Raw genomic sequence first — 9459 nt, 5'->3', positions numbered from 1 at the left:
GAAAGTTGTTCTGCCTGGGGCCCGATGAGCCGTTGTCCCGTCATCCAGCCACGTTTTTACAGTATTTAATCATCCATCCATCATGGCAGGTTTACAGTTTGGGTGTGTTGAGCGGTTTTGTAATCAGTGAGTCGTTTACAACATTTATCTCTGACTCTATCACGGACTCACATGTTTCCCCGACTCCTCAACACGGCGTCTCGTCCAGAGTCTTCACATTCATCACTCACGCCATCACTGCCACTCAGGTATGTTGATGGATGGCATCAGTGACTATTTGTGTCAGATGAGTTTTAATGGATGTTTTAAAGAGTAATTTATGGCCACTTGTCACGACCAGTTTAAACTTCCAAATGCCAAAGCGTCCCTCCCTCCCTCTGAAAAGAAAATACCCCCTGCTGCAATCATGGACTCGTCTCGCTGCTCAATACCTGTTATTATCCTGAGCAGGTATGAAGACCTACAACCCGGTTTCCCTCCGCTCACACGTGTTGGGTAATTTCCAGACTTTCAAAAACGAGACGAGGAAAAAACCCAAACCTGCCCCGGTGCAGCTCTGTCTGTACGGAGGTTTACTGCCAGGATTCTTCTGTCTGCGTTCATATATCATTATTTTCACGTTTCCTTCCTGGAGGGTTTGAAGTGCACTCTGAAGAATGAAGGTTCTACCAGGAGGGTCTGCAGCCGACTCCACACGATGGCTTCATCAGCAGGAACCTGTCGGGATTAAGTTGTGAGAACAGAATCGTGCAATTGTTAAAAAATATTTTCAAAGCTTAAGATAATTCATTTGAAAACGTTGCTGTTTGCTGAAGACACGTTAAAGATGAATCAGTTTAAAACAAGATCCACAAGTCGAATGGTTCTGGGAAATTAAATCATGTTAGAGTGGAGTTCAGCAGGGAACCTGTCTAGGTCCTTTGTGTTTGTGATCTGAACACTGGTTTATCAAAGCTGATCCTCAATCAGTTTATCATATATTACTCTTCTGATGCTATAACAACCGGTGCTAAGTAGGAATCTGTAGACATCTTTGTGAAGAGGCTCATCAGGAAACCGGTTTCAGTCCAGATGCAGTTTAAACAGGAACCAGTCATGTAACACAGGAATTTGTCCTGATTGACCTCTGACCTTATTACTACAATCACAAGTTTTCCTAAACTCTGATGCCTGTGTAGATTTAAAGAGCAGATCACCTGCGGCAGGTTTCAGAGTGTGGGGGGGAGGTGAGTCTGAAGTGTGGGAGGCGGGAAAGGGGAGGAGGGTCTGTTCTTATCTGATCCAGACCACTTTAGGAAGACACCTGTGCTAACCAGGACGATATATTACCACCTAAGTAGCAGTGAAGCCCCCGAGGCCCGAGCCGGAGGTGGGCAGCGCCGGCAGACAGCTGCAGGGAGGAAGTGAGGCCGACGGCAGGGAACGCCTCTTATTTATGGAGCGGTGAAACCAGGAGATCCAACAGTGAGCAGAGAGAGAGAGAGGGAGATCCGGTTCAGAGTGATGAATGAAACCAGAGAAAGAAAAGACGACAGGAAGTGAAAACAAGTCTCACATTGACTTAATTTAATTAGGTTCTGACCAGTGCCACGGTTCCTGCTGCTGATTCTCATCACTCACGTTCTCTGGGAACTTGTTCCTGCTCAGATGAATCTATCAGTTTACTCTGGTTCATTAGGTTTTGGTTCAGGAATCGACCTTCATGTGTAAATGTGTCAACGGAGCAGAGAAGGAATCATTAGACCGAAGGAAGTATTCAAATATCTTAAAATCATATTAAGTTCAATGCATCGTGAAAAGACGATTTGGAAGAAAACAAAAATGATTCCAGTTTATAACAAATGTAAAAGAACAGCGTGTGTGATCGTGAGGATTTATCATTTAGTCGTGTTTAGGTTATTTTATATTTACAGTGTTCATGTAAATTTAATCATTGAACTTAAAAACTGCACATGATGTCCTTTGACCTCTTTGACCTCCTTGACCTCCTTTGACCTCCTTGACCTCCTTTGACCTCCTTTCCTCCAGATGGTGTCAGAACCGGTTCTTTGAAGGATTCAGTCTCTGCACCGACACCGTCCAGGTGGAGAAGAGCTCAAACTGGTCCACCCTCCAAACCAGCTGGTGGCGCTAATGTACCAATTTGTTGAATCAGCAGAAGTGAAACCATCGCTATTTGTAAATTCACCTTTTTATATTTCAGAAATGGTCTCCCGGCTGCTGCTGGTTCTTCATCACCTGGTTCTTTCCTGATCTGTTGTATCGTTGGTTTAGTCTCAGTCCTGAGGATCCGGTTGGTTGGTTCTCTCAGAGAGAAGCTGATTGGTCACGAAGGCTCCTCAGCACTGACGCTGCTCCTCCATTGGTCGGAGCTCTAATCTGAAGTCGTCCATCAGGAGACGGAGTGAGAGCTGATCTGAGGTCGGACCTGACGGCCTCGGCAGCGCTTCCATTTGATCTGCTGGTCGACCTGTCAGACGAGCTCAGGGGATGTTTATTCCACAGCTAAAGTGTTGACAGGTGTCATGGGGAGGGGGCTGCTCAGGTGTGTGTCTGTGTGTGTGTGTTGGTGATTGACACTCCCTTTGTGTCCAGGTGTGTGTGTTGCTGAGGGACACTCATGCATTTCTTCTCATTTCTACATCTCTGTGTGTGTTTGTTGGAGTGAGTGTGTGTGTGTTCTCAGTCAGGTGTGTGTGTCTCAGGGAAGGTGTGTGTGTCTCAGTGGAGGTGTGTGTGTCTCAGTGTGTGTGTTTATGTGTGTGCGGTGGGGGGGGGGTGATCCTCCCCTGTGCCCCCGGGCTCTTCCTGTAGCAGCGTCTGTTTCCAGCCCTCCGGCTCGGGGACTTTCAGACTTTAACTGAGGTCGTCTCACGTCCCCTGTGAAGACAATTAGCTGCTAAACGCCTCCCTGCTCGCCGCTGCTTGTTTACCCGCTGACGGCCGCCATGTTTATGGCGTTTGCTTTGTGTCCTCGTTCATGTTTAACCTTCACGCTGCATCCGGAGAGTCTGAGAAGAGAAACCAGTTTGTTGATGAGACTCTGAAGCTTCAGGTGTTTCCATGAAGCTTCTCTCTGAGACAGAACGAGTGAAATAACAACGTAAATATCAAAGTTTAAATAAAGTCAACAAATGAAACTGATGATGTGGGATCGTTTTCTTCTGCTGCTGGTCCTTTGGTGACATACTGGTTCAAACTGGGATCGATGGAAGAGAAGAAGTGAATTTCTCACGTGCAACAGATCCAGAGTCAGTTTTAATAACAGCAGCAGCATCTTTCATTTGTTTTCATCATCAGTCGTCCCCTCAGGCAGCAGAACTGCAGTAATCAAATATAAGTTTAGATGTAAAACAAGACAAAGTAGAACTTGAGACTCACTTGTCTGTGAGAACTAATGTCTGAGTCAGTCTGTGTGGACATGTCCTCTCCTGCAGCCTCCTGGTGAAATGTCCTGCAGCTTCCCAGAGAGCGAGTGGACGTGTTGATGAGGTTTCTAACACGAGACGGACGTGAAACTGGAAGAACACAAAGATCTCAGGATGAAGAAGAGGAGCACAAGGAAGATGAAGATCCTCTGAGGTAGAGAAGACAACGTGAAGGAGCTGATAAAACCAACTTGTCTCTGTTCCACTGTCTTAGAAAGACAAGATGAAAACTAACGTGTTGAAGTTTGGATCCAGGACAAGAAGAAGGAACGAGCATCGGACCTGAAGCACGGAGCGTTCAGACATGTCTGTGGTGAGACCAGCGACATGTTGTTTGATTTTAGCGCCGAGACGTGGAGGCCATTTGCACAGGGAGCCGGGCGGCGGCGAGGTCGTGTAGAGACACATCGGCCATCATCGCCCATCAGCGTCCTCCTCACCCCCCCGCTGAGCCTCGGGCCCCTCAGGCTTCACATGAACACACGAGGTGTCACTTTGTAATCAGCTCGTAGTTTTCATTTTACAGTCGGGCCTGAGGAGATGGAACTTTTACACACCGACTCACAACTGTACACAAACCTCAGGATGGAAAAGTTTCACTTCTGAATGAAGGAATCAAGAGTTTGTGTTAAAATAGTCAAAGTGAAAATATTAAAGTTGTTTCTCTCATCAGGAGAACGTCCTGATCCAGGGTCTGTTTAATTCAGCCTGTTCACAATCGAGCTGAGGTCACCGCTAACACTCGAGTCCCGACCCACATGTCGATGGTTACCTGGTTAATACATGAGGTCAAGAGGAGTTGAGTTGTGTCTCATCAGTGAAACATCTGATGACTCTGTCTCTGTCTCTGTCTCTGTCTCTGTCTCTGTCTCTGTCCTCCGTCTCTGTCTCAGTCTCAGTCTCTGTCTCTGTCCTCCGTCTCGGTCTCAGTCTCAGACTCCGTCTCTGTCTCTGTCTCTGTCTCTGTCTCTGTCTCTGTCTCTGTCTCAGTCTCAGTCTCTGTCTCTGTCTCAGTCCCTGTCTCAGACTCCGTCTCTGTCTCTGTCTCTGTCTCAGACTCCGTCTCTGTCTCTGTCTCTGTCTCAGTCTCAGTCTCTGTCTCTGTCTCAGTCCCTGTCTCAGACTCCGTCTCTGTCTCTGTCTCTGTCTCAGTCTCAGTCTCTGTCTCTGTCTCAGTCTCTGTCTCAGACTCCGTCTCTGTCTCTGTCTCTGTCTCAGTCTCAGTCTCTGTCTCTGTCTCAGACTCCGTCTCTGTCTCTGTCTCTGTCTCAGTCTCAGTCTCAGACACCGTCTCTGTCTCTGTCTCTGTCTCTGTCTCTGTCTCAGACTCCGTCTCTGTCTCTGTCTCTGTCTCAGTCTCAGTCTCTGTCTCTGTCTCAGTCTCAGTCTCAGTCTCTGTCTCTGTCAGTCTCTGTCTCATTCTCAGTCTCTGTCTCTGTCTCTGTCTCAGTCTCAGACTCTGTCTCTGTCTCAGTCTCAGTCTCAGTCTCAGTCTCAGACTCCGTCTCTGTCTCTGTCTCTGTCTCAGTCTCAGACTCCGTCTCTGTCTCTGTCTCTGTCTCTGTCTCTGTCTCTGTCTCTGTCTCAGTCTCAGTCTCAGTCTCAGACTCCGTCTCTGTCTCTGTCTCTGTCTCAGTCTCAGTCTCTGTCTCTGTCTCTGTCTCTGTCTCAGACTCCGTCTCTGTCTCTGTCTCTGTCTCTGTCTCTGTCTCTGTCTCAGTCTCAGTCTCAGTCTCAGACTCCGTCTCTGTCTCTGTCTCTGTCTCTGTCTCTGTCTCAGTCTCTGTCAAATCTCAGCTCTGATGGTCACATTGTTTTAAAAAACTCTATCACTGACTTCCGTTATTTAATTACTGCTGTCGTCTCACAAGCTTTTCCTTCAACAAGGAGACGATGGTGGTCGGACGACATTCCCTCCGCAGGAAACACACACACACACACACACACACACACACACACACACACACACACAAACACACACACACACACACACATGCACAAAGACATTATGTCACTGTGTCAGCTGCTTTCATCTCGGTGGTGTGTGAGTCCTGCAGTCGGCTGAGCTTCCTGTCTGTCTCATCCCGACCTGTCGAGTTTCTCTGACACTAACGAACGGTTTGTGATTCTTCGCTGTGAAGAGACGAAGGAAACCGAAGTGAGGCGATGACGGCGCTGAGCCTCCGAGGCCGAGGAAACACAGACAAAGCATTTTGAAGACATTCGGCTCCAGTGACGCTGACAGATCATCGTTTAACAGCTGAGAGAAATAAAGATTCAAATAATCAGTTTAAAGGTTTGAGGCTTTAAAGATGTGTTATGATTCAAGTTTATGGTTGTGTCTTTTCTCCAGGCTCTGAATTGAGTTCTGTGCTGAGAACGAGGTCGTGAAAGGGCTGAAATGACTTCTCTCCATCGGGGACTCTGCCTGAGAGACACATGTCGGGGGTCGGAGGTGGACCGGGCCCGGGGCTGGACCCAGAACCTGCCGGAGGGACCACATTACCCATCAGGCCTGGCAACATCTCAGGATCCTGCAGGAGGAGCTGGAAGGTGAGAGGGACGTCGGGAATAAGTGGAAGACAACGGTTTGATTTAAAGAATAAAATAGAGAATAGGAAAGTTTACTGCCACTGAGGTATGTGCTCTGTCATGTGACTGATAAGAACCAATCAGGAAGAGAAAGTCTGCATCATCCTTTACGAAAGTCTCCGTTTCTGTTCGTTCAGACTAAAACACCAACCCAGAGTTTTCAGACATAAATGACGAGCGTTTAGAAATGTACGATGTGGAGGTGTGTGGACACCAGATGTAATGAATTATAAAAAAATTATGAGATTGAAAAAATATGAGCGACACGTCTCCACCTCCTTTGAAAACATCAGGATAAACAAACGCTGCCATCTTGTGGTGGTGATGTCAGAGTCAGTCTCAGCTGTCAATCATCTCGTCCCCGCCCCTTTTTTTATATCATCAAATAACGAATTCAAACCAAACTGATCAGAAACTTAAACAAACATCAGAGAGAAGAACGAGCTGGAATCACAGAAACATCTGTTGAACATCTACTTTGGTTTCTTGTTGTTTGGTCCATGTCCCAACTGCTAACATGGAGATTTATGACCTATACTGCAGCCACACACCAGGGGGCGACACTTTGGCTTCTGTCTTAGTAGCTGTGATGTCGTCCATCTTCATTCACAGTCTGTTGTGTGGACGAAGCCTGAACAGTGGAAGGAATCATTTATAATGTGTTTATGTGTTAACTGCAATTTTTTATTTTCTTTATTTCCTTATTTCTTTATTTTATTCTGAGACAGGTTTATTAATATGAATGAGCAGTTTTTGAACGATGCATTGTTCTTCTTGTGATGCCTGACAGATGTGTGACAGATGTGTGAGTGAAATCTTTCCGTCTGTAATTGGAGAAATTCGTGCAAATCAAAGTTGGATTTTAAAAGGGAACTCCCTGGAACCCCCTGCAGGGGCCCCGGTGGGGGGGTGGGGGGGTGGGGGGGGCTGGGGGGGGCTTGAGAACCGCTGCTGCACTCGCCTCAAACTGTCAGTCAGCGCCTCGCAGCGCCGGCGGCCCAGTCGTCTCCTAAACGGTAATTTATGTGTTGTTGCTGAGGACAAATTGCTGCAGGAGGTGCACCATTAGTTAAACTGCATTTCACAGAGACGTGTTTTCACCTGCAGCACAGCTATGCCAGAAATGTCATAACTCAGCGCCGGGCCGGGGGGGGGGGGGGGGGGGGGGGGACTGACAACCTGCGCTGTCAGAGGTTCTGTTCATGTTCTCACACATAAACTGTCATTAACTCACAAAGAACCACACACAGTCAGCTCTGATGGATCCTGGTCACAGGTCCAGTGACCCACATGTCATTGTGAGGCTGTGTCCACACGACACGTCTCACAACACAACACAACACAACACACACAGAGCTTCACAACACACACAGAGTTTCACAGCTGCTGAGACTGAGACACTCGGAAACGCTGCTCGACTCGTTTGAGAAACTGCTTCACACCTTGAGAACCTTGAGACCCTGAAGACTGGAGCCTTCACCTCGGAGTCCAAACGTCACCGGGTCAGGTGAGTGGCTCCTGCAGAATCCTGCAAACAAACCAACAAACCAACGAACAAACCAACAAACAAACAAACAAACAAACAAACAAACAAACCAACAAACCAACAAACCAGCAGACCAACAAACCAACAAACCAACAAACCAACAGACCAACAAACCAACATCCAACAAACCAACAAACCAACAAACCAACAAACAAACAAACAAACAAACCAACAAACCGACAAACCAACATCCAACATCCAACATCCAGCAAACCAACAAACCAACAAACCAACAAACCAACAGACCAACAAACCAACATCCAACAAACCAACAAACCAACAAACCAGTAGACCAACAAACCAACAAACCAACAAACCAACAAACCAACAAACCAACAGACCAACAAACCAGCAGACCAACAAACCAACAAACCAACAAACCAACATCCAACAAACCAACAAACAAACAAACCAACATCCAACAAACCAACAAACCAACAAACCAACAGACCAACAAACTAGCAGACCAACAAACCAACAAACCAACAAACCAACAAACCAACAGACCAACAAACCAGCAGACCAACAAACCAGCAGACCAACAAACCAACAAACCAACAGACCAACAAACCAGCAGACCAACAAACCAACAAACAAAAATCAAACAAACCAACAAAACAACAAACAAACATCCAACAAACCAACAGACCAACAAACCAACAAACAAACAACAATCAAACAAACCAACAAAACAACAAACAAACATCCAACAAACCAACAGCTGCTCCGCCTCCTGCACACGTCAGTTCAGTGATTGGCCTCAAGAAACGTCTGATTCAAACCTTTAAACATATTTTATTTTAGCTCATGAATATTAATCTCTCTTAATTCTAAATGCTCATCATGCAGAATGTTTTGATTAAAATTATTATTGAATCATAATAACCAAACTATCACTTTTATATATTTTTCTGTTTATATTTTAATTATCTTTTACCGTTTATAAATCATTATTTCGTTAGTTTTTATTTTTTATTTATGCTTCATTTAATATATTATTTTATTTAATATTTTACTTTATCACTATGATCATTTAAATATTATATTTAAAGTTTGATCTGAACAACCAGTCGCTCCTCAGCTCATGACACTAAAGCACAGCGCCCTCCAGTGGCCAGACACTGAATCACACACATCACATGTGATTTTAGTTTTACTGACACAAATGTCCTTAAAAATAAAAATAAAGTAAAAAATAAATCATCTTGGATATTACATGTCCCTACTATTAGATTGTGTTTAATGTTTTATATTTAATTAATTTTATATACGTTTTGAATTTGATTATTTCTATAAATCTGCACATTCTTTTTTTATAACTGATGTATTATTTTAATATCACCTTCCGTAAAGGTGCATATTTTCCTTGTAGCCAAATTTTATCCTACTGTCAACACTTTGCTTCCCTTTATTTATTATCTTTAAATATATTACCCTTGTATTGATTAATTCATTTTTCAATATAAAAGTGCAATATACATAAAACCTATAAAAAATCCATTTCATTCATAACCAGGAAATGAAAACACTGGTTCCCATTAAAACCTCAGAACTATGACGTTAACTTCGTTTCTGTCTGCAAATTAAATAAGTTTAATTGTAAAAGTAAAATGTTTCCCCTGATCGGAACTGAAGAGGAACAAAAGTGTAAAATCTCATAAGACTGAAGAACAAACTGTTTCTGTTTTGATGAATTAATTCACTTTTTAAAATTTACTTTACGGACTGAACGTTTTTCACAAGCGAAAACAACTAAAAGTACAAATACAAGGTTTTTTTAATCTGATTAATCTGATTTAAACAGATCATCACCTTTAATAACTCTGAGTGAGATTTGCTGGATGAATCTGGGACATGTTTCATGATTCTGGATTTCTTTATGTCTCTCAGATG

Source organism: Pleuronectes platessa, chromosome 8 (genome assembly GCF_947347685.1).
Source record: "Pleuronectes platessa chromosome 8, fPlePla1.1, whole genome shotgun sequence".
In the NCBI taxonomy this organism is placed as follows: domain Eukaryota; kingdom Metazoa; phylum Chordata; class Actinopteri; order Pleuronectiformes; family Pleuronectidae; genus Pleuronectes; species Pleuronectes platessa.
This window is presented reverse-complemented; position numbering follows the sequence as displayed.